Here is a 25443-nt window from a genome sequence, read left to right as displayed (position 1 = left end):
CCTCTTCTCTGCCTCTTTTCGTCATGTCCTAGAGAAACTCCTCTATGAACCTGAGGTCATCAACTCCACCATGTGCGCCCCTGTCTGGGGCAGACTCCCTGGGCAGGGCTGGGGGAAGGGGGTTTGCTTGTAAAGCTGGTTCTCAGTTAGGGCAGTGCTGCAGACCAGACTTTCCAGGAAGCCTCTCCTCTCTGGCGTGTGTACACAGGCAAGTGCATGCTATGTGCCTGTGGGCATGCAGGGTGGTGGGGTGGCAGGAGCGGGCACAGGTGGAAGCGTCTGGGTGGGAATCTGGGTGTGCTCCTGTGCTCATGCATTTGTGGGTGTGTGTGTGTGTACGTGTGACTGTCCCCGAGTGCGTCTTTGTGAGTATGGGTGTGTGCACAGGTACACACCACAGGACAGTTGGAATTCGGTACGTTTTTCACAGATATGGCTAGGGACTTGGCCTTATTGCTCCAAGTCACACAGACTCAATGATTTTGCTGCTTCAATTGTGTATGGCATCTCCTCTTTTTCAACTTACGGGTGGAGAAGTTGCTGCCCGAGAGAAGACTAGATAGAGCAGGGAGTCCTCCGAGCATTCCACAGATCCCTTGGTGCAGGCCACCTGCTGGCAATGGAGCCTCTGCAGCTCTTGGCCTTTGGTGGCTTCCCTTGTCCTCCTGCTCCCACTTCCAGCCTGAGCTCACTCTAGGTGCTCTGAGGGTGGCCAAGACAGTCCCGCCTTGGAGAAGACTGTGAGGGGCCCGGGGTAAACAGAGTCGGAACCAAGAGAACTGCATGGAGTTTATCCAGTGTGGAAATTCAAGCTGTTTCACTTGAACAGAGGGCAGCTGTTAAAGGACACAGCATGTTAATTTCCAGGTGAGGCTCACCAAAGCCTCAACAAATGTGCAAACTGCATGACCGGCATCAGCACATTGCTTTACTGAGCATTTGCTACTGACTTGCAAATATGTGACTGGGGATTGGATGAGTCCTACATTTTTTGGAGAGGTCAGCACATTTTAAAATTGTTGAATTCATTGCCCACTTTTGAAAATTCCATGTAAAATCCGTATTTCTGGCTTCTCTTGAAAATTGAAAGATTTAGCAACATTGGTCCTGCATCGTTCTCATGAGGCAACAATTGGTCAAAACTGGGTGGAGAACCCTCTTTATTTATTTATATTTATTTATTTTTGGAGACAGAGTCTCACTTTGTCACCCAGGCTGGAGTGCAGTGGCATGATCTCAGCTCACTGCAACCTCCACCTCTCAGGCTTAAGTGATCCTCCCACCTCAGCCTCCTGAGTAGCTGAGACTACAGGCATGCACCACCATGCCCAGCTAATTTGTGTGTGTGTGTGTATATATATATATATATTTTTTTTTTTTTTTTTTTGTAGAGATGGTGTTTTGCCATGTTGCCCAAGCTGGTCTTGAACTCCTGGGCTCAAGTGATCCACCAGCTTTGGCCTCCCAAAGTGCTGGGATTATAGGTGTAAGTCACCACGCCCAGCCTGTTTAAGTTCTTTATAATGAACTTATTTTTTTAAAATGATACTTATACAGTGATTTTTTTTTTCCGTTTGTTTGTTTTAAAGTTGAGAACCCTGAAAACAACTATACCAAGGAGTTAACAGTGTTTAATTCTGGGTCTTGGGAATGGGATTCTTTCCTTTTTAAAAAATTTTGGTATTGCTATTAAACAAACTAGATATTTTTCAAGGCAGTATTTTTTCTGCATTTTTCAAATTTTTAGAAATGAAAACTTATAAATTTAATAAGATGACATAAAGAAGCAGCAGCAGGCATTTTGCAGGAGGCACACTTAGAAGGGAAACAAGCTGTCTTAATTCTTGGTGTTGACTGAGTCTTTGGAAGTGCTAGGAACAGAGCTGGACAATGATGTAGAATCCAATGGGTGAGACTAGGAATTTAAAGTCCAGCCTGTGAGCAGTCACAGACAGAGCCTGAGAATGCTTTGATGCAGAAAGGTGACCATTTCAGCAAAGATTAGCATGGGATTATATATAAATAGTGTACTAGTCTGTTTTCACACTGCTGATAAAGACATACCGGAGACTGGGTAATTTATAAAGAAAAAGAGTCTTAATGGGCTCACAGTTCCATGTGGCTGGGGAGGCCTCACAATCATGGTGGAAGGCAAAAGGCACATCTTACATGACAGCAGGCAAGACAGAATGAGAATCAAGCGAAAGGAGAACTCCCTTATAAAATCATCAGATCTTGTGAGACTTATTCACTACCACAAGAAACCACCCCCATGATTCAAGTATGTCCCACTGGGTCCCTCCCACACCACGTCGGAATTATGGAAGCTACAGTTCAAGATGGGATTTGGGTGGGGACATAGCCAAACCATATCAGATATAGATGATAGATAGGTAGATATAGATGATAGGTAGACAGATACACATAGAGATAATAGGTAGATATAGATGACAGGTAGATACATAGATAAAGAGAAGGAAGCTAGATGGATAGACAGAATGGGATCCAGAGGCAGATCCTGGATGAAAAGGAGACAGATGAAGAATAAGAGTGTGGACTGCAGCTGTTCTTCCCCTGGATACATTTGACAAAGGGGTTCTCAATTCTCCATGTATTTAATGTGGAGTATCTGATAAGACACTGGATTATAAAATCAAGTTGGAGCTGGAAAACTGCCCTGGGGACCTGCAAACATTTGCAGCAATCTAGGATGCAGATTGGAATTCATCATTTTGGCAGTCCCACTTGGTGAGGTCTTTAAGTCGAGGCAGTAGATACCTGCCGATTTTTCTTGAGGAATCTCTGAAACGTCAGTGAAGCGCCCTGGAAGCAGAGGCTGCAGCCTGCGGTGTTCAGTGTCTGTTTAGAATGTACCTAGTGTGTTAGCAGAGCCTGATCTTGTGGCATCAGAGTCCTGCTTACCTCCAACATCTAGATTCACAATAGTCCATGTTGGAAAATTACTGTTTGTCCGCTAGGCTGTTTTCATCCTCCTTTCTTGAATTTTCTCTGTGGAGATCTGAAGCCAAGACTGAACTAGGCCAAAAGCGGTGAGCGAGCTGCATTCTCTCTTCCTCTCAGATGACTGTGCACGGGACTGGGCTTGGGCGGCCCTTGTACTTCCCTTATTCAATAGGGTGACCCCTAAAACCAGGAGTCATTTTGATCATTGGGATTGGGTCCAGGTGGTCAGACCACACCTTGTGGAGGCCTACAATTTCTTCTGAAGGAAAGGGATGTCCTGGGGCATGGAAGGAGGCAGGTCTTGCCTGGGGAGGGGAGGCTTTTCTTCTCCCTCTGGGGCCAAAAGAATGGACGGTGGGGTGTGGTGGCTCCTGGAGACAGAGCTGCTCCCCTCCATATGGAGCCTGCTGGGAGCTGGGCAAACATTCTGAGGTCAGGTTTTTCGATGATGAGCTCTAAGACTAGTAACTTCTAGCAGCAGTTGTAAATTAACCTCCATGTTGTACATAAATCATGCCTAAACCTTCAGTAAAATTGTGTTAACATACTGGTTTGGTCTTAGCTGAGTTTGAGGGTGGAGACACTGGCTCACATCCAGGACTGAGATGAAACAGTCAGGGAGTGATGCATGCGGTGGCCTGGAGAATCAAATTATGAGCTGGCAGGAGGTGACCCCCATGCAGCGCAGGTGCAGTCTGGGACCAAATAGCTGGGGGTGGAGGTAATAAGGAACAATCAGTGTCCTGTTGATCCTATTGAACATGTTCGGAGCCCATGAGGAGGCCCAGAAATCCCAGGGAACACTGGCCTCCCTGCTGCCATATGAGATGGCTGCTTGGATGGCAGTGATTGGGTTATTAGAGGAAAGGTGACCCTTGAAATCCAGAGGGCTGAAGGCATTTGGGTTACTTGTATGAGCACTTAGGTAGAGAATGTATCTGTCAGTTCTCATTTCACAGGCAGTGCTCAGCCCTTTGTACTTGATCATTTGGGGGGCACTCTAAAACTCTGCATTTAAAGGCACTTTCTGTCATTGCTAGACAGAGGGCCCTGTGCCGATTGCAGCCAATGACAAAGGCAGTCAAGGTTCCCGAGCAGGGGCTGGGTAGTGAGGATCCCTTAGAGCGTAGGGCTGGGTGAAGTGTGTGCCCCCTTGCTCGCACAGGACCCGGCCAGGCTGCTATCCCACCGCGGTTTGCACTTCTCTGCCCCAACTAGACTTTCCTAGGTCAACCTTATTTTTTGGACAAAGTAGACAGGAGTCGTTCTGGAAACTAATTTTCCCATTCTCCACTTTGTGCCCTGGAATGTAGTTTGTGGAAAATGGATTTTTCCCCCTCATTCTTCGCCCCACCTCTCCCCACTCTGCACCTCTGTCAGTTTTGTTTTTCTGTTAAAAAAAAAAATGTTGTTTCTTTTTCTAGCATAACTAATATATGCCACTGATCCCTTTTAATTTGGGGGAGTACAAGCTTGCATTAGCCTGCTAGGTATCGCAATTGAGCTGCTTTGTCTTTGTGTGGCCCAACAAAGGGCCACGGGCTGCTGTGTCCAGGAAAAATCTTCAGTGTTGGAGCCACTATGCTGTGTGTGCCATTTACTTGGGGCCAGCAGAGCAGAGGTGTGGCCACTGGGGGGCGCTCAAGTCTCTGGGCTGCACTGACAGTGGTAGTGGCCTGATTTGGCAGGAAGAGGGTGCTGTAGAGCCAAGCATGGAGTACATAATTTTGGGTAGGGCCAGCCCTACCTTCAAGGATTCACCTGGGACGACCCCCTGGTTTGCTGCCAACTCCGAAGGGCGCCCCACCAGCAAATTCTTTTTTAAAATTTCAGCTATTATTTTGAATTCAGGGGTTACACGTGCAGATTTCTTACCCGAGTATATTGCGTGTTGCCAAGGTTTGGGATATGAATGACCCTATTACCCGGGTAATAAGCATGGTATCCAATAGGTAGTTTTTCAGCCCCTGCCCCTCTCCCTCTCTCCCCACTCTGGTGGTCCCCAGTGTCTGTTGTTCTCATCTTTATGTCCATGTGTTTATGGACATGTGTTTATGTGTCCATGTTTAGCTCTCACTTATAAGTGAGAACATGCAGTATTTGGTTTTCTATTTCCGCATTAATTTGCTTAAGATGATGGCCTTTGGCTGCATCCATGTTGCTGCAAAGGACATGATTTCATTCTTTTTTATGGCTGCATAGTATTCCATGGTGTATATGTACCACATTTTCTTTATCCAATCCACTGCTGATGGGCACCTGGGTTGATTTAATATCTTTGCTATTGTGAACAGTGCTGTGAGGAATACATGACTGCATGTGTCTTTTTGGCAGAACAATTTATATTCCTTTGGGTATATACCCACTAATGAGCTTGCTGGGTTGAATAATAGTTCTATTTTCAGTTCTTTGAGAAATCTCCAAACTGCTTTTCACAGTGGCTGAACTAATTTACATTCCCACCAACAGTGTATAAGTGTTCCTTTCTCTCCACAGCTTTGCCAGCATCTGTTATTTTTTGACTTTTAAATAATAGCCATTCTGACTGGTGTGAGATGGTGTCTCGTGGTTTTGATTTGCATTTCTTGGATGATTAGTGATATTGAACATTTTTTCACACGTTTGTCGGACACTTGTGTGTCTTCTTTTGAGAAGTGTCTGTTTATGTCCTTTGACCACTTTTTAATGAGGTTATTCGTTTTTTTGCTTGTTTAATTGTTTAAGTTTCTTATAGATTCTGGATATTAGACCTTTGTTGGATGCATAGTTTGTGAATATTTTCTCCCATTCTGTAGGTTGTCTGTTTACCCTGTTGATAGTTTCTTTTGCTGTGCAGAAGTTCCTTAATTATGTCCCATTTGTCAATTTTTGTTTTTGTTGTAATTGCTTTTGAGGACTTAGTCATAAATTCTTTGACAAGGCTGATGTCCAGAATGGTATTTCCCAGGTTTTCTTCTAGGATTTTCATAGTTTTAGGTCTTACATTTAAGTCTTTAATCCATCTTGAGTTAAGTTTTGTATATGGTGAAATGTAGGGGTCCAGTTTAATTCTTCTGCATATAGCTGGTCAGTTATCCCAGCATCAAATATTTATTGAATAGGGATTTCTTTTCCTATTGCTTATTTTTGTTGACTTTGTCAAAGATCAAATGGTTGTAAGTGTTCCATATGAATTTTTTTCTAATTCTGTGAAAAATGATGTTGGTAGTTTGATAGGAATAGCATTAAATCTGTAGATTGCTTTGGGCAGTATGACCATTATAACAGTATTGATTCTTCCAGTCAACGAACAAGGAACATTTTTCCATTTGTTTGTGTTATCTATGATTTCTTTCAGTATTTCAGTAGTGTTTTGTAGTGTTCTGTTTAGAGATCTTTCACTTCCTTGGTTGGATGTATTCCTAGGTATTTTTTTTTTTTAGAGTGGCTATTGTAAATGGGATTGAGTTCTTGATGTGGCTCTCAGCTTGAATATTATTGGTTTATAAAAATGCTGCTGGTTTTTGTATATTGACTTTGTATCCTGAAACTTTACTGAAGTTGTTTATCAGTTCTAGGAGCCTTTTGGCAGAGTCTTTAGGGCTTTCTAGGTATAGAATCATATCGTCAGTGAAGAGAGATAATTTGATTTCTTTTCCTACTTGGAAGCTTTTTGTTTCTTTGTCTTGCCTAATTGCTCTGGCTAGGACTTCCAGTACTATGTTGAATAGGAGTGGAGGGAGTGGGCATCCTTGTCTTATTCCTGTTCTTAAGGGGAATGCTTCCAGCTTTTGCCCATTCTGTATGATATTGGCTGTGGGTTTGTTGTAGATGGTTCTTAGTCTTTTGAAGTATGTTCTTTTGATGCCTAGTTTGTTGAGGGTTTTTTTTTTTATCATAAAGAGATGTTGGATTTTATTGAAAGCTTTTTCTGCATCTATTGACATGATCATATGATTTTTGCTTTTAAGTTTGTTTATGAGGGGCGAATAACATTTATTGACTTGTGTATGTTAAACCAACCTTGCATTCCAGGAATAAAGTCTACTTGATGGTGGTGAATTGACTTTTTGTGTGCTGTTGGATTTGGTTTGCTAGTATTTTGTTGAAGATTTTTGCATCTATGTTCATCAAGGATATTGGCCTATAGTTTTCTTTTTTTACTGTGTCTTTGCCAGATTTTGGTATCAGGATGGTGCCGGCTTCATAGAACGAGTTAAGGAAGGGTCCTCCTTGATTTTTTTCTACCAGCAAATTCTACCATCTTTTGGACTCTCATTATGAGCAGGTCACTGAGCAGGACACTGGGTAGGGTGCCTTAAAAGCAGGATCACATTGTATCTTCACATTAACCCTACAAGAGGGATGTTATTATTCCTATTTTACAGGTAAGAGCAAACTGAGGCTTAGGAGGGATAAGGAACTTGTTCAAGGTCAAGATTATCTAGCTAGCAAGGAGTGGAGTTGAGAATCTCAGCTCACACAACTAACCCCAAGGCCCAAGCCAGAGACTGCTCCTCTGTGCTGCTCCCAGAGCTGGGCTGGGGAGGCACCACACTTCCCACAGGGGAGGAGAGGGAAGGTTTAGTCACAGAAGCTGGAAGCTCCCCAGCCCTGCCCACGTGTAGTTTGCTCAGGGACCTGTTATTTCACAGTGTCACTCTGGTTCTGTCTGAGAGGCATGTGACTGGCTAGGATGTGGAGACTTATCTTCACGTCACACCTGGCTGGGGATGCTGGTGTGCAGGGCATAGTGTGCAGCCTGTGGGGTACAACTGCTCACCCTGGACGTTCCTGGGCCTAAGCCAGTGACACCAGCGCTGTGAGTGCTGCTTGCTTACTCAGGGCTGCTCTAGGCGTGGGTGCTCCTGGCTTGTCTGCCGGGTGGGGTGGGAGCTGTGCTGAGTCTCCACTGTAGAGGAAGGTGAAGCCTCACGTCCAGGAAGGCTCACTCACATGTACTTGGAGGATCCTCTGTCCAAAGCACAGCAACAAGAGACTGATTTGAAATGAGGATGTAGGGTTGGGGGTGCCCTATGAGGAAGCCCTGGGCAAGTCTTGTCAACCTGAGCTTCTTGGGATACCCCCATGGCCAACAGAACAACTTCTTAGAACTAGAAGTACAGACCAAATGAGCCAAAAGAGGAACTTGCAGATCACTTGGTCTGATGTCCTCATTTTATGGATGAGGAAACTGAGGTTTGAGGGAAGCTGTGACTCATCTAAAGTGACAAAACCAATGAGAGGTGGAGGTGAGCAATCTCCTGATTCCTTGCCACACCTGCAGGCCACTCAAGGCCTTCCTTGTAGTGATAAAATCTTTTTTCATCTTATTATCAGCTAAGTCCATCCTCCTGTTGGACTTCCTACACCAGCTCCTCCTGGGCCAAACCAGACAGTCCCTTTCACTGCCCAAGTTGTTCATTCCTCTATCTGGGTGTTTGCCCACATTGTCACTCTGCCTGGACCTGCAGTAGCTGCTCATTTGTCACAGTGGCTTGTCTGCTGAACTCCTCCTTATCCTTTACAACTGGGATCAAAGATCTCTTCCAGGAAGCAGCCCCCTCTACTGTCCCCACTGGAAATGGTCCCTTCCTCCTCTTTTCCTGAACCCATTGTTTAGGCTTCTCTGTAGGATGAGTTATCTACTTTCTTTTTATCACAACAGTTTACAACCTGTGCACATGTTCCTCAGGACACTGGAAGAAGAGAGGGGTGGGTATTGTAACCTCTGGCTTGGATGTGAGAAATCTGAGACTCAAGAATGTTAGATGACTAATGAGTGGCGGAGCAGACTCAGACACCCAGGCCTCCTGACTCCCACGCCATTTGGACAGGAGCCAGAATGCATCTCTGGGAATGGTTCCCCCAAAGTTGTGCAGTGCGCAGCCTGTGAGGCTGTATTTGGCGGTCACACCTCTGTGCCTGGTACAGTGCCCTAAATAAGGCAGATGCTCAATAAGTGTGGGTGGATTCAGTGGAACCACAGTGCAGAGGCAGCTCTCTTTTCTCTTCTTCCTTCCCTGTTTCCTTCTCAAATCTGTTTTTTTCTCCCCTCTTTAACTCCCTGCATTTTCCACTGAATTTTTCATTGGGAAGAAGCACATTTAGAGATGTGAAGCACACACTTTGCTGGGCTTCAGCTTTGATGAATCTTTGATGCTAACACTGGGGAGGCAGATGCTGCAGCAGATTGGGGATGGGGAGGGAGGGGTTGGGGAGGGGCCTCTAAGGGCATGATTTCCCCCTCCCCTGCCCCTTCCAGAGGGAGCTCAAAGCTGCCACTTGCCTTGCCCAACTGTGCTCTACAGCATGAATTGTGTGTGAGTGCTGAGGCATGAGGTGGGTGACAGAGTGCATGCTGGAAGTGGGAGGGGCCAGATGAGGGGGAGGGCAGTTGCAAGTCACCAGTACCTCTGACACCACCCACACTAACCTTAGCTCCCTCCACTTCCCCTCACTTCTCCATGAATGTGGAGGTCATATCAATTTCTAGCTGTGTGACTTGGTGAGGCGCTTAATCTTTTTGAGTCTTAGTTCCTCAATAGTCCATTGGAGATGCTAATACCTTCCTCCTAAGGCCACTGTGAGTAAACAAGACACCCTATTTGCTGTGCCTGACTCATACTACATGGTAAATATTTATTTATTCATTCCATTCACCTGTCCCTCTGTTGAAATTCACTTTTAAGAGCCTGGTGAGGCAAGGTTTGTTCAACGCGAGTGGTTATATGTGAGGCCCTGGGTGAGCCCTGCCTTGGAGAGCTGTTACTCATCTTTTCCTTTTCTTTTCTTCTCTCTTTTTTTTCTTTTTTGAGACAGGGTCTCATCTTGACACCTAGGCTGGAGTGCAGTGGCACAATCACAGCTCACTGCAACCTCAACCTCCTAGGCTCAGTAGACCCTCCCACCTCAGCCTCCTGAGTTGCTGGGACTACAGGTGCGTGCCACCACACCCTGCTAACTTTTTGTGTGTGCCTGTATTTTTTGTAGAGGTGGGGTTTCTCCTTGTTGCCCAGGCTGGTCTTGAACTCCTGGGCTCAAGTGATTCACCCACCTTGGCCTCCCAAAGTGTTGGGATTGCAGGCATGAGCTACGGCGCCCGGCCTGATACTCATCTTTGCACAGTCTACACAACAGTAGTGGATAACGGACAGATGGAGACCACTCCTGGCATGGAGGTTCTGAGCTTCAGTTCTCACCTGACCTGCTGGTTGGACATGTGGCTCCAGTAACCCCTTCTGGGGGACAGACTCTGCTGGAGTCACACTGGATGCCCCTTGGTGCCGAGCACAGGTATCTGGCCCAGAGCACTGCTGGGCAACAGACCAAGGAGGACGGTGCTGGAGGACATTTGGGTGTGGTAAGAGGCTATCCCTTCCCCCCAATTTGCCGCTCTATACCGCCTCTGTCAGGGTTGTAGGACCCTTACCAGGCAGGGAGAGATGGTGGTGGTTTTGTGGTCATTCCCCTGTAATTTGCTTCATATCATCTTTGCATGATTTGTAACTGCCCATCAGGTTCATCTTGCCTGCTGTCTAGACAGAGCCAATTTATCAAGATAGGGGAATTGCAATAGAGAAAGAGTTCAATTCATGTAGAGCCGGCTGTACGGGAGACTGGAGTTTTATTATTACTTAAATCAGTCTCCCTGAGAATTCAGGGATCGGTGTTTTTAAGAATAATTTAGTGGGTAGGAGGCCAGTGAGTCAGGAGTGCTGATTGGTTGGCTTGGGGATGAAATCATAAGGAGTCAAAGCTGTCCTCTTATGCTGAGGCGGTTCCTGGGTGGGGGCCGCAGAAGTGGTTGGCAGGTCCAGCTGGGGCCATCAGGTTGCCAGACATGCAAAAAACTGAAAAGTTATCTCAAAAGGCCAATGTTAGGTTCTACAACAGTGATGTTATCTTCAGGAGTAATTGGAGAAGTTGTAAATCTTATGACCTCCAGAGCAATAGCTGATAATATTTAGAATTCAAGCCCCTCTTATCCTAACTTGGTGGCCTTTTATTTGTTTTACAAGAGCATGTTAGCTTTTGGGAAGAGCTGTTATTTAAACTATAAATGTATCCCAAAGTTAGCTTGGCCCAAGCCCAGGAATGAGCAAAGAGAGCCAACCTGTGAGGCTTGAGACAAGATGGAGTCAGCCCTGTCAGGTTTCTCTCACTGTCATAATTTCCTTAGTTATGATTTTTGCAAAGGCGGTTTCAGATTTGCCTTTTACTAAAACACACAGGCTTGCACTTCATCTTGAGTGAGTGTGTGTGCATCTCTGGCTGGTCCTCCAGAGCTGGGTCCAGCAGGCCAATCCCTGTGCCCCTCTGGAGTTTCTCCAAGGCCACCCTGGGCACTTCCAGTAGGATATTGTTGCTCCACATCAGGGCTCCTGCCAGCAGCGTAGCTGTGCTCCACACAGAAGTCCCTCAGCTGGTGACCACAGAATAATGAATGCCAATCTGGATGTTAGTTTTCACACATTTGCATACCCCAGGGGTCTGCCTGGCCTGTGAGGTCTTTCTGACTCTGAGCAGCTATGATGCTGTGATTAACCTCACAAATGCATAATGGATCTTGAGGTCCTTTCCCGGCAGAGATGTTGGGGAACTAATGCAACCCCCTGCCTTTTCTCTTAAGCTGCCTTCAGGGCTGATATCATGGGTTGGTCAACTGCCTGAGATTTCTTCCTCTATCTGGGGTTAGCAAGACACCTAAAAGGTAATCCTCCCCACCTCTCCCCACCACCATAGTGCTATTAGTCAGCTACACCTGAGTGTGAATTACTTTAGTCAGATTTCTTTCCCATTAATATCCTCAAGGGAAGGGGATTTTAATAGAAGTAGAGTGAGTGCCTAAATTACTCACGGAGCCCTGGGCAGGTTCTGCCTTTCAGCATGACTCATCTTTTTGTGGTCTGCACAAACAGCCAAGTATAAAGGATAAGAAGGGAGCTGCCCCTGGCACCAGAAGCCCTTGTCTGGGCAGATGGAAGTGTTATGGGGAGGGAAGGCCCCAGAAGAATTGGGGAGAGGGGTATCCCTCATGGACTTTGCTCTCACATGGGGTGTAGTTGGCCATTCAATCACCTCTGGTCTGCTGCCTACTGCCCGTCTTGCTGTCTGGATGTCTAAGACAACCCTAAGATGCCTGGATGTCAGAGCCTGTGGTGCAAACATTTGGCTGCCAGCAAGGGTCACTGTTCTGGTTTTCAAGGCCAAATCAGAGTGGGTTTTTCTGGGGTTTGGGAGCAGCTGAAGCTAGAAGGTAAGGGGCTGACACCTTGTTAGGGGTGGGTGGTGTTCACTCCCACCAGGAATTCTTTTGCAGCCAAATAACAGAGAAGCTTCAGGCTTGAATTTGGCCCACAAATCTGGGCCCTCATAATGGAGATGTGGGAGTCCCTAAGCCCCCGTGTTGGGGTGCCGTGGGGGTGCCCCTCAGACGCCCCCGTGCCGCAGGTGGGCAGATGGACCCAGCGGGCAGCTCCCCTCTGCAGTCTCAGCTCCTCCTCATGGGCACCTGTGGGGCACCACATGCAGCTGAAATGTCGGGGTCTGGGACTGCCTCGCCAGGGGGCGCTGGGTGGGTAGCTCATGCCCCCTCGTCTGTGCAGTAAGAGGTTCCCTGAGGAACATTCTGGAGCTGGTGTCTTAGCTCCGCCCCTCATCACCAGGCAGTACCCCAAGGTTCAGGTGCTGGCATCGGGGGAGGAGCTTCTGCAGGTCACACCGGACGTTGGGCTCTGTTGAGCCCAGAGCCTCTCAGGAGCTGGCCGAGTGTGCAGCTGGTGGAGGAAGCTCAGTGCTTCCTGTCCCCAGGCGCTCCCTTGATGACTGCCAGGAACCTTGAGGTTAGAGGGTGCTGATCTGGCTTTCAGGAGATTCCCCCACCCCCACATTGACACAGCCCTGGGAAGAAGCAGCACTTCAGCTGCCCTCAGTGACACTGGGATTACAAAGAAGAAAGGCCCCAGGACACAGCGTGGCATTCATGGGAACAAGACGGGGTGGAGAGGGGAGGCCACCTCAAAGACACATTCCTCCCTGGTCCTGATGTCCTCCCTCTACATGCAGAGCTTCACTGATTCCACCTGGAGCTCACAGTCACTTTGGGGAGGGGTGCTGGCATAAGGCTCCTCTCCTGTCTCACAGATGGGAACACTGAAGCTCATGGTGACTTGCCCAAGACCACAGAGCTGAGATTCAGCAGAGCCAGGCCTTGTGGCTGTGAGTAAGGCACAGCTGGCCCGGGGCCCTAAGTAGACCCGGGGGAATTTAGGGGAAATCTTACAAGTTTTGGGAACCACGTGGCCACTTCAGGGTCAGCCCCTATCCCAGCTGTCTTGGAGGCAGTGTTCCCTGCAGGGGTTCAAGGCTTTAGGGGATGGGCTTTTGGTGCTGAGGGAAGAAACCCTGAGAGCTGCAGGCTGGGCCCAGCTGTGAGGTTTCAGAAATAGAAGTGTTTTCAAAGGTTGACAAAGACAACTCCACCCTCTGTTTACAGCAGAAGCAACTGAGGCCCAGAGGAGCAAAGGCCCCCAAGCAAGGTCTCCAGCAGGCTGGCAGCACGGTGGAAATGGAGCCCACTCCCCTGTCTTCCACTGCCTGTTTAAGAGAAGAGCAGCCGCGAGGTCCTGGGCTGGTCTCGGGGGTGAGCTCTGCTGTGGATACCCGCCGTGGCTTGTCTTCCCCACCCACAGATAAATGCAACCTTTCTCTTCTACGCTCTCCCTGGGCGGCTGCGTTTGTACCCCTCTCTCTATTCTCTGCCCTCCCACTTCACTGCCTGCTTCAACATTTGTTCCTTCATGCATTCAGCTGTTTATGGGTGTCTCCTTGTGCCAGGCTCTGTGCTGGGCAGAGACCGGGTCCCTGCACACTCTAGAAAAGGGACAGAAGCTTCACCTGGTTAACCCCCCCTATGTAGAATGACAGGCCGTGATTTGTGGTGTGAAGAAAAGGGACAGGGTGCGAGGAAAGGGTGTGACCAAGTCCTGGCCCCAGGCCAGGGAGCCAGGGGACTCTTGTAGGAAGCTTCTTGCAGGAAGCGACATTATTCTAACCCCTTCCTTCACACCATCAGCTCCCCTGAGACAGGAGCCTCAGCATCCAGCACTCTGCTGTCTGCAGAGAGCACAGAAGGCGCACAGTGAGCGCTCTGCCCAGCTTGGGGGGCGGTTTGGGGAGTGGAAATGGCTTACTTTCTGGCCTGTGATGGTCTTGCTGCATGAAACATGGGGCGACTTCGGTTCTTTAACCTCCTTAGGCCTCAGTTTCTACATTTGAATACTGAGGATGTAAAGGCCCACTCTGAAAGTGGTGACAAATAGAAGGCCCCTTCTCTCCTTCCATGTGACACTGTGAGAATCAGTGTCTCAAGTTTTCTTGCCTATTACTTTTGACTAGTTTCTTTTTCACCTTGTGATGTAAATATATAAATGAATGTCAGAAAGACTGACATGAGTATGGCTGATATGCAGTGGTTGGTATTGTTGGCAAGGGTGCTCGCTTTGGAATCAGAAGACTGGGGTTCAAGTGCTGCTTCTACCCAAGTAGCTGTGTGGACCTGGACAAGTTGTTCTCTGGACCTTATTTTCCTCATCTGTTAAATGGACCTACCTATCTCTCAGATGCTAGAAGTGGCAGGTGCCAGTGCCTGTCATTATTGAGCATTGAGACCTCTCTAGAAGGTTCTTCTGCCCAGAAAAAAATGCTAAGTGGAGGAGGCAGTAGGTGGAGGGACTGGTGTGGGCACAGGTGGGATGGGGGTCTGACCAGCCTGCCATGGGAACCTGGCCGGGCACCCCAGCCCTGGCCATTAGCCGTCAGTGAGATCTGTGGCTCTTACACTGTGAGCTTCAGTTGAAACAAACCAGCATGGCGTGGATGGAGGGGGTGGCAGCAGGGAGGGAGGGCCCAGCTGGTTGCCAGATGCAGCATGGCTACTGCAGGAGGGGACCCAGGGGGTCTCATTACCGGCTCGGTCTCCACTGCTCCAGATCTGGGAAGCACCGTCCTTCCTGCGGGGCCATCAGACATTCAGGGCAGAAGATGGTGGAGCTGCTGGGAGAGAGAGAGCAGCCCCTCTTGGCATACAGGTTGGCCAGCCCCTCGTGAGGTTGGTGTGGGCGCTGGTGCATGGGGACCCTGGAAGCCCCCTCCACTTCAATCCCTTTTCTTTTCTAGACACCCTCTTTCTTGCTTACCGGTTTTTCTTCTTTTTCCTTTTTCCATGCACTTCCATCAGGACTTGCTCTTCCCATATCGGTGGCCCGCTCTTCCCATAATTCATTCAGCAACTGAACTGACCACCTCTTCCTGACTTGGCCCAGGGTCTAGGCAGATGTCCAGGGCAGTTGGTGGAGTGGTGGTTTTGCAGGAGCTGATTTTGTCTCAAGTGAGAACACCCATGGGGCCCCAATACCATATCAAACAGACCAGAGAGAGTTGTGCCATCTCAGCCTTGCCCTCCTGGGCCCGTGGGTATGGAGGTGTCACCAAGTAGCACAATTTGAAATCTACAGCTTTGGTCCAGCCTTCTTGTTTTATTCAAAGAAGAGCTGGACCCAGAGCGGAGAAGTGGCTCAGACTTGGGGCTGGCGCCCACGGGCCCTGACTCCTGGTATGGGGCCTCTTCTTCCCTGACTACCCAGGTCCTTTCTGGTGTTCACTGTCACTTCTCATACAAGCCCATCTTGGTATCTGCACAGAGAGCTGAACCTTTCCTGCAGCCAGGAGGCTTATGCTGGGACATTTCATGGGCTTTCTGCAGGTGAATTGAGGCCAATTGATGACCCAAGATGCAGGTGACATTGAGGTAAAATGGACACTGAAGACAGGGCAGCCACGAAAGGGGAAGAAGCCCCTGGAGGGTAGCAACTGTGGGCACTGGGGGAGGAAGTAGAGGGGCAGCCCAACCCCTTCCCCTTGATCAGAAGCGTTACCGTAATAATAGATTCCAGAAGATCTCAAACAATACCTCAAGCACATTCATTATTATTTAATCCATGTTGACAACACAGCAGGTAGTTTTATTGTCCCTATTTTTCTGAAGAGGAAGCTAAGGCTCAGAGAGGTTAAGTGACTTGCTTGAGGTCACACAGCCTGTGGCAGAGCTGGGATCTGAAACCAGTCTGGCTCCAGAGCCAGGTTTGGGTGACTCTGGGCTATTTATGTGTGGGAGCCTCATGCTCTTGAAGCTCCAACAAGTGATGAGGCTCCTTCTCCTCCCTCTGCCCAATCCCCACCATACCACCCCTAGACACTATATACCACCAGGCCTGAGGAGTCTGTGGGAGCGCGACCACTCTGACTGGCCAGTCCGGAGGGGGTGGGTTCTAGGCATAGAGGGCAGGCATGTGGGTGCCTGGGCGTCCTCTCAGTGGGAGATGATGGGTGCCTCTATTCTCCTGCTGCCCCCATGCCCTGGAACCCTCCTACCCACCCCACCAACCCCACAAGGAACTGTTTCTTACAAGTTTTTATAAAGGGCTGTTTGTCTGATTGTGGAAGCCACATCTACACGGGCAGATTCAGGGTTTTTTTTTTTTTTTAATTTCAATAGAGACAGTGTCTGGCTGTGTTGCCCAGGCTGGTCTCGAACTCCTAGGCTCAAGAGCCTCCCACCTCAGCCTCCCATAGTGCTAGGATTACAGGGGGTAAGCCACTGTGCCCGGGCAGATTCAGGCTTTCTGATGCACATTGTCAAGACATTTGGCCTGAGGAACGGTTGCAGGGCCAGTAAGAGGAGGCTGCTGGTGCCTCTGACGTCTGGGGACTCTCCAAGTTTTTATACGCATGTCCATGTCCTTTCCCTTGAAATGGGGATGGCGTCTGCCCATTTCCTGATAGAATTCCTCTGTACATTTGGCTTTTCATATCCTGGATATTCCTAAAGCCTAGAAGTGCATTTCGGTGTGAGCTCTACTGTAGGATAATTCAAGATATGCCCACCTCCCTGCCTGGCATCAGTGAAGACAAAGGACTCATCGTTTGCTTCGGTGGGCCTGGGGGTGGTGGGACCAGGGAATATCTGCTTTTTCCACCCACACACCCACCAGAGAGTAGCAGCGAATGTTTTCCTCTGGGGCTGGATTCATTAAGCCCAGGAACTTGGAGGTGAGAGAGAGAATTTCCTCGTTTCATAAAAATTTAAAGTAATGTGCGAAGGCAGCTGGGGCCTACCTAGTTATTTCCTGCCTGCTACCCAGAAATATTTAGTTATCTCCTTTCTTGGTGAGGGAGAGGGGTACCAGAAAAAATCAGAAGCAGCTGATGGAATGATGCGCTTTGTCTGGGGGGGTGTTGCCTTACAGGGAACTCACGTGAGGAACTAGCGTTAGCCGAACATGAGCTACGTGCCAGACTCTTCATGTATTCTTTATCTTATTTAGTTTATATGAGTCTAAGATAAAGATTCTTGTCCAAATATCACAGGTGGGAAGCTGACATTCAGAGAGTTGAAGTTGTTTTCCTTCAGTTACAGAGCTGGGGGCTATTGGAGCCGGGACACAGGCCTGGATCCCGGTGGCACTAAGGCTTGGTCTGTGAGCACAGTGCTGTGTGGCTCCTGCAGGAGCAGCAGGTGCTGATGGCCTCTGGGTGACAGGGCCAGGTTTGGAACATGCTGGCTCCTGGCCTCCTGGCTTGGGGATTTCAATTTCCTCCCTTGGAGGTGGATGGGAACCTATTCGAGGGTGGGTGGAATGGAGCTTGTCTACGGAGGAGCTGGAAAACGAGATTCCAGCCCACAAGAACCAGCTCCTTGAATTTGCACTTTGGGGGATGAAAGCATTAGGGCTCTGGAATCAGGCCTGGGGGCTTTGGATCATGAGTGTTCGCTAACTTGTGGTGGGCCATGTAACTTACATTCTGTACAGCTCAGTGTCCTCATTTGCAAAATGGAGCAAGTGGCAGCTCCTCCCTGTAAGGATCGGCGTGAGGGTCAGCCAGAAAATAATGTCTGCAAACAGCCTTAGCCCAGAGCCTGGCATGCAGGAGCCTCTTGTGACACACACGTCATTATCCCCTCTTTATGTTTCCCATCCAGAGGACACTCCCCTTAATTCTCAGCCTCTCGATTTGCTGTAATGATCTTCTGTGCCCACTGCAGCTCTGTGGAAGGGAAGGGGCCTGTCTGCCATTGTTGGGACTGGGTCAGGGTCTTCCTTGGCCACCATGAGGCCTCTGTTGTGCCCAGGAAGAGCCCACACCACTTTATCAGATGTCTGCATGTCAGTGATGGAAGGGGTCTCCACATCCCAGGGTGCTAATAATTCTGGGTGCTCCCTGGCTCAAAGTCTCCGGGGGCTTCAGCTTCCCCTACAAATACTAAAAGGAAGATACCCTTCTTCTGAGGCCTGTCTGAGGAAGAGACATCACTAAGAATTTGACCAGGTTGCAGAGGTGTCACTGAGCCCAGTGCAGGTGTATGGAGCTGAGGACCTCTTGGGATCATGCCCTGTGCTCTCCTCCACTTAGGAAAGACATGTTTCAGCCTCAGAAGAAGTGATGCATTATCTAAGGGGTGTGCAGAGATAACCTCTGCTCTGACCAGAGCTTTGCAACAACAGGTTGCCCACATCATGGAGGACTGGACCAAAAACCAGTGGAAGACCCCACTGGGAGAGGACATTCAGGCAGATGAATGATCAGTATTGGGAAAGTCCTCAAACAAGAAGTGGGACACAGTCATAGCAGGGTGGGGAAGAATTCCTAGGCCCTCTAGAATTGCTTTATCATCTATTTTTCACCCCAACTTTGAGTCAAAGATTATTTCCATCTTACAAGTGGGGAAATAGAGGCCCAGAAAGGGTACATTATGACCCAAAGTCACACAGCTAGGAGCCAAACTGTGGAGGAGAACCGAGATCTGTTTGGTTTTGAGGCCTGCATTATTTCCCCTGCTCCATGGTGTCCTGGGCATGTGGCTTTCCTGGTTGTACTTGCTAATGGAGTTGCCAGTTAGTGTTATCTCTCCATAACGAGTGTGGAAAAGCCAAGTGACAATTCAACAAACCCCAGGCAGACAAAGGCAGCTACCACGTGGAGTTCACGGGGAAAAGACCACCGTAGGGGCTGGTTTCCCTGAGGTCCCTTTTGGCCTTGGCTGTTCAGGATTCTCTGGGGCAGAATTTGGGGCTGCATTTCAGACCAGAGCATGTCGCTGCGCATGTTCACCTGATCTGCCTGGAGCTCCGCCGGGCTTCCCTGTCAACTCCTCCTTGGGAGCTGGTGTGAGCACCACTGAGTCCCTCCTCTTCTCTGATTCCACCCCCACCCTGACTGCCCTCTGGAACCCAGATGGATGGGTGGCTCATATGTTTTCAAGCCAGGCTGTATTGGGCAGGTTAAAATGTTTTATTTATTTGGACAAACAAGCAACGTGGGCCAGACACCGTGCATTAGTGAATCAGAGCCCTCCAGCAGCTCACCGTCCAGCCAGGCATGAGGCAAATGACCAGGCCATTGCAGTGGGGCCTATGAATGGACAAGGAAGGGTGCATGGAACCTGGCCTGAGAAATCAGAGAACTTCCTGGGGGAAGGGACGTTTCAAGTGTGCCAGTTGGAGATAGGAGGCCCTAGTTCCCTGTGGGCAGCAAGGGGGCCAGGATGCCCAAAGCCCCCTTCCCCATACAGTCAGACCTTCAGTGAATCACCGAACTGCCATGTCGCTGATGGCTTAGATGCCAGCTTGGGGATTTCTATGGCTCAGCAGCTGTTGATGGCTTCACATCAGAAATGGCTTGTTAAAGCCAGGCAGGGCAGGGCTTCAGCCTGGCCCTGCAGAATTGGAATCTGGAGGGTTGGTGGCAAGTCAAGGACTCTGTTTTAAACCAGTGGATTGTCCACAGAGTGCACTTGGTGTAACGCTACTTTAGTTGGGAGGCATGCTCCCCTAGGACTCAGCCCGTGCCTCATACAATGGAAGCATTCAATAAATAAGCAGCAAGAGCAAGGAAGAAAATAAAGAAAAAGAAAAGGGAAGATGTATATTTTGCCTTCTTCTGCTGTGAGTTTGTAATCTTTCTAGGTAGATAAATTACCCACACAGAAAAGGTTCCTGCCTTCGCCCATCCTGAGATAACCCACAAACACTCCACCCCATTAGGCACCAGTAAACTTTCACTACCCAGATTAGACAGGTGGGGCTGAGGGGATTCCTGGGAGGAGGACTGGGTTGGCATGTGAGGCAGGGGACAGGACAAGAAAGCTCTCTGCACTCAGTCAAATCCAGTTCGGCCAGCATTTATTGAGTGCCTACTGTATGCAGGGCTCTGGGCTAGCTGCGGAGGCTATGGGATAAAGTAAAGGCCCTTGCCATCTAGGAAACAACTATGTATAAAGGAAGATAGATATGTACATAATAAATTACAGCTCGGGCCAATAGAGTGAGAGAAGACAGCTGCCACGTCACAGCACAATGATTAAAATCTGGGCTCTGGAATTAGACAAGCCAGGTTCAGATCTTTGTCCCATCATGGCCCAGCTAGGGGACCTGGAGCAAGTTCTGAGCACCATTTAGTGTCACATCCTTCTCTGTAAAATGGGCATCAATTGAGAAGGTAATACAGGGTTATAAGGATGATGCATGTAATGAACTTGGTGCTAGGCCGGGCCTGGGAACCACTCAGCAATGTTGACTCTGTTGATTGTAATGTACAGAAGAGAAAGTGATGAGCTCTGTCAAGGTAGGGGTTGAGGGCTGTGATGCCAGGACAGCATTTTGATGGATGAAATGAGTTCACCAGGCAGGTAAGAGTGGAAGGGCTTTTGAAGGCAGTAGGAACAAAGGCCTCTCCAAAGCATGTCCATATTGCCTTTGGGACTATTACCAGAAAACAATAAACAGCTAGATGCGGCTGGAGCTTAAAGGGCTAGAGGTGAGAGGGATGGAGAGGAGGGAGAGATGAAGCTGTGGCGCCGTTGGGGAGGGTCTGAAGTGTCATACTATGGAGGTAACGGGTGGCTAATAAGCTGCAATCGTGCCACCACCTTGATGCTGCAACCGAGGAGACATTGCTAATCAACGATAGAATGTGTCCTTACTGAGCCAGGATGTGACTTTGGCATCATTCTCAGCAGCCACTACCAGCTGATTGGCACTGACATGTAAGTTGAAGGCTATTTGCCCCCTCTGGGTGAGAACTAGACGTTGGTGCTTCTTGAAACCAGACATACATCCTTGCACCCAGCTGGGAGTCCTATCAAACCCTTCCTGTCTTTGCCACACTGTGGTCTGGCTTAAGTTGGCTGACAAGACATAGTTTTTTGTTTTTCTTATGCTGGCCTTCTCTGGATCTGTCCTACCCATAGTCTGGGAGGCAGCCGGAGCAGCCTGCCATTTGAGGTTTGGCTGAGCCTGGGCTGTTCCACCCTGCTTTCCCCACAGCAAGGGCAGTGGCACACCCATTCCTGGCCAGCACTGGACTGCTTGGGTGGGCAGATCCCCCTACAGGAGCAGGTTTGGCATGGCCCAGCCTGGTTTACTCTCCACCTGTAGAAGCTGCAGCTGGGGCCACCACATTAGGTCCAATGACCACTTTCAGATCTCTCCCCAAGAAGCTTCCAGTTTGGGCAGAGCCTATGGGCAGGCAGGGTGGAGACCATTCCAAGACGGGCCACTACAATAGTCCAGAGAAACACCACGTAGTACAAGCATGCTCCATTTTAAGCAAACCCTGTATTTGGAGCGGCGTAAACTTGAAGTGAAGAGCACAGATTTGGTTTCCAGATGGCCTGGGCTCAAATCCTGGCTCTGCCACTTACCAGCTCTACTACTTATCTTTTTCTGTATGCCAGTTTTCTCATCTGTAAAGTGGAAATAATAATGGTTATTCCTCTTGGTTTTGTTGCAAGAGTTAACCGAATGATTCTAAGGGAAGCGTTGGCACTTAGTAAACACTAGATAAAGACTGTTCCAAGGAAGGGCAGAATGAGCACAGAAGGGCTTGTGAGTAGGAAGGAATGGGTCTGAGCATACCTTTGCGTGAAGGCAAAGCTATGTAGAGGGGCTGTGATGTAGTACACTGGGTTGCTGAAAGCTCAGAGCTTCCCTTCCAGCTATCAGGGCTGACAGGAGAGGCCTGGACCCAGCAACCCATTCAGCCCTGTCGTGATACCCTGGGGATTCTTGCTTCTCCCCCATTGAAACTGGTCTCCCTGCTCTCCAGAGGCAGAGAACTCCAGTGAACTCCCTGCAGGCGACTCCCTCCAACCTGGTGAGATGGGAAATTAATCTCCCTTGAAACCTATACTTAACATACAGGATTCTGTTCCCCAGTGAGACAATGAAATTAATCTGCCACTAATTTTCTGTTTGCCAACCCTGGGTTGCAGCATTTCTAATTCTGCTTTTCCAACTGTCTTGAGTCGGGTGAAACAAAGACTTAATCTCTTCTCTGGACTTGTTTATTCTGTCTTCAAAAAATGAATCACGCTGGCATTTTGCTCTACTGGTTTGGGGAAGGAGGGTGGAATGAGGTTTCCTTATCTCCCCCGGAGGCCATGGATTCCAGGCCTGTCTCTCTAGCCTCTCCCCAGCTTTCTGGGTGTGAGGGGATTAGGGGCCCCTATGATCTGTTTGCTTACTCTGAGTCTGAATGTATCAGTCACAGGGTGACTAACAGGCTGCCTTCTTGGGAACTGGGCAGGAAGGGGAGGCCCCTAAGTTTGAATGCCAATTTCTTGAGCGAGGCTAGGACCTGGGTCCCTTCCTCCCAGGGGGTGTTGTGGGGGAAGGTGGGGGAATCATGACCTGGCCCCACCTGCCTGCCTTTCCAACCTCTATTGCCAGCACCTAAGCCTCCAGCCACACCAACCGCCTGTCATTTCCTGAGCATGGTACCTTCCAAGCCATTCGCTCTGCTTGGCCTCCTTTTCCCCTGCACAGGGTAGGGCTTGACCTCTCTGTGCCTCAGTAAAACAGGAATAATAATAGTAGCTGCCACAGGAGTGGAAGTAAGGACTAAATGAGAATCTCCCCTAAAGACTTACAAGTGCGTGACATTAGCAAGTGCTTGATAAATGAGAACCAGGATTGTCATCACCTGACTCGCATGTCCCCACCTCTGGGACACCTTCCCAATCTCCCAGCAGAAAGATCCTTTCTTCTGGAGGCCCCAAGGCTCCCCCTGAGCCTCTGTGGAATCCTCATTCTGCTGCTTACAGTGGAGCCAGGGAGCATAACCTCTCTGCATTTCATTTTCCTCCCGCTGCGGAATAGAAATAATGATAGTGATGACCTCATCCCGGGTTGTCAGGAGGATTAAATGAGATAATGCTCATTAAGGGCTTAACACAGGGCACGACCTCAAGCAGTAAATCAATGTTCTGATGTGTGGTTATGATAATAATTAATGAGCATGCATTGTGAAGTCTGTCTTCCATCAGCAGAAACTCCCTGAAGGTAGAGGAGGTCCTCAGTCTTCCGTGGGACTCCTGGTGCTCACCTGTTGGGTGGGAACAAGGGCCTGATTCCTGAGCATGGTGGGTGAGGCTAGGCTGGCTGGTGGAGGGTGCCCACCTGTCCTGAGCGCAGGCCACTCTCACTGTTCAGCATAGTGTCCTTGGAGATACCTCCTGGGCCCTGTCTGAGCGAGCTTGGGCCCCAGCCCGGGCCACCACTGGCTTTGCCGTCTTCACTGTTGCCGATGAGCTGCACCGTGCACCTAGTAATGGTCACGACCACATCCCTCTCACCGTTCCCACCACCCTGAGCAGTGTCACTATCCTATCAGCACCAAGCCCCTGTCCTATAGTGTCACCACTGATGGAGACCTTGGAAACCATCTTCTCCCATATCCCAGACTTATGCTTGAAAACTAAAGATGAGAGAGGTGCTCCAACTGGCCTAACACCACACAGCAAGTTGGAGGCAGTGCCAGGATTGGATCCAAAGCCTCTTGACTCCCACTGCAGCGCTCTTCCCAACACTTTGCTGCCTGTCCTTGCTTCACCAGAACCCCTGTCATCGTGCTGCAGAAGAAGGACACTCATATTTATTGAGCATCTACTATGTGCCAGATACTGTATAGGCTTGTGTATTAGCTCAGTTACTCCTCCCAACACATCTGGAAGGGGTGATGTTATGCTCCTCATTTTACAGATGAAGAAACTCAAATCACTTGATCAGGATCACAGTAAGGCAATGAGGTAGGTGGAGTTGAAACCCAGATCTATCTAACTCTATATCCAGTGCTCTTTCCATTCTCCTTGAAGTTTTCTTTGGAAAGACTGGCACAGCTGGGCCCCAGCCCTGGGTGAATGGGTGGGAGCCGCCAGCCCAGCATCTTCATTCCTTGCTCTGCTGTGGACAGATGTGGAGGACCTGCGGACAACCAAATTACAGACAGTGACAGGACTGATGAACAGCCAGGCCTGCTTTTCCTGCTGGGGGTTTCCACTGCCTGGGTGAACCAGCCTGTGGCCCGTCCACCTGGACAGACAGAGTCCTGCCCCGCCCTGCCTGTGGGTGGGTGAGGTGGTAGTGGGCTAGGGGTGGGCTGGGGCCAGTGGAGCAGCAGAGACTAGGGCCGTGCAGCTGCCACGAGCCTCAGGCCGGTGGTGCCAGGAAAGGGGCAGGAAGTGGTTTGTGGGGAGTGGTGGCAGGGCTTGGGCTGTGCGATGTGGCTCTGCCTGAGGTTTCTGCTCTGGAAACCTGACTCATGTGGACAAAGACCAGGCTGCCCCACTTCCCCAGGGGGCAGTTAGAGTAATTACAGGCCCTGGCACAGTGAGACCAGGGGGTTGTGCTCTCAGGGGGAGGCTGAATCGGGACCCGGGAACCCAAGGCTGCCCCAGGGGGCAGTGATTTCACCACTGGCCGGGTGGGTGGAGGGTGTATAGGAGGACGCGTCCACGCAGGCAGGCACTGGGCTGAGCAGCAGGGAGGAAGTCGGTGGCCATGGGGAGGCCTGTGCTTGTCCTGTGGGGAGGGTCTCGTGGAGTCTGGAGTTTGGGGCCCGAGCCCCAGCTTGGTTCTGACTTGGGGTTCTTGAGCCCCAGCTTGTGAACTTGGGCAAGGACCTTTCTTTCTCTGAGCCTCACTTTCTTTCTTTATCTCTAAAATGAGGTTTCCACCAGCTCTAAGAATTAGATGACTCTGCCCTGCCCCCAGCCAATCAAAGGAGCCTACAAACCACAAGCGAGCAAAATAACAACACGGAAAACCACAGCCGAGAAGTCATAATTGCTGGAGACAGGCTAGGCCCTGCTCTGAGCCTCTGCATGTTTCCCGTAGCCTTCCAGCAGCCCCAGTATGCCCCTCTCACAGAATAGGAAACAGACCAGAGTATTTCTGGGGATCCACGATGGGAGCCCCGGCCTACGTATTACAGATTGGTGACCTCTTCCAGGTGTGAACCGAGGATGCTGGCAGGCCCCACCTCCTCCAAGGGGCCCCCTCCCCTTACCTGGGTGCACTGGGGGCCTTGTCACCTCCTTCCCGTCTTGCCTCTGCAGCCATTAGAGTCACACCAAATGAGTATGGAGTTTCTTCTCCTGAT

The 25443-nt window shown here is 49.5% G+C and overlaps 1 long non-coding RNA gene across 1 annotated transcript in view; it reads left to right on the top strand.

Moving 5' to 3' along the window:
• The first annotated feature begins 9412 nt into the window (after positions 1–9412).
• LOC129526912 (uncharacterized) overlaps positions 9413–25443 on the top strand; it is a 52097-nt gene continuing 36066 nt past the window's right edge. Inside the window, exons 1-2 of the long non-coding RNA XR_008671710.2 lie at positions 9413–12202; positions 13442–13588. This is a non-coding gene — a long non-coding RNA (uncharacterized lncRNA). The remainder of the gene's footprint in view (positions 12203–13441; positions 13589–25443) is intronic.

The sequence above is a fragment of the Gorilla gorilla genome, chromosome 16 (assembly GCF_029281585.2).
Source record: "Gorilla gorilla gorilla isolate KB3781 chromosome 16, NHGRI_mGorGor1-v2.1_pri, whole genome shotgun sequence".
NCBI lineage: Eukaryota > Metazoa > Chordata > Mammalia > Primates > Hominidae > Gorilla > Gorilla gorilla.
Note: the sequence above shows the minus strand (reverse complement) of the source record. Positions and strands in the feature narration are given on the sequence as shown.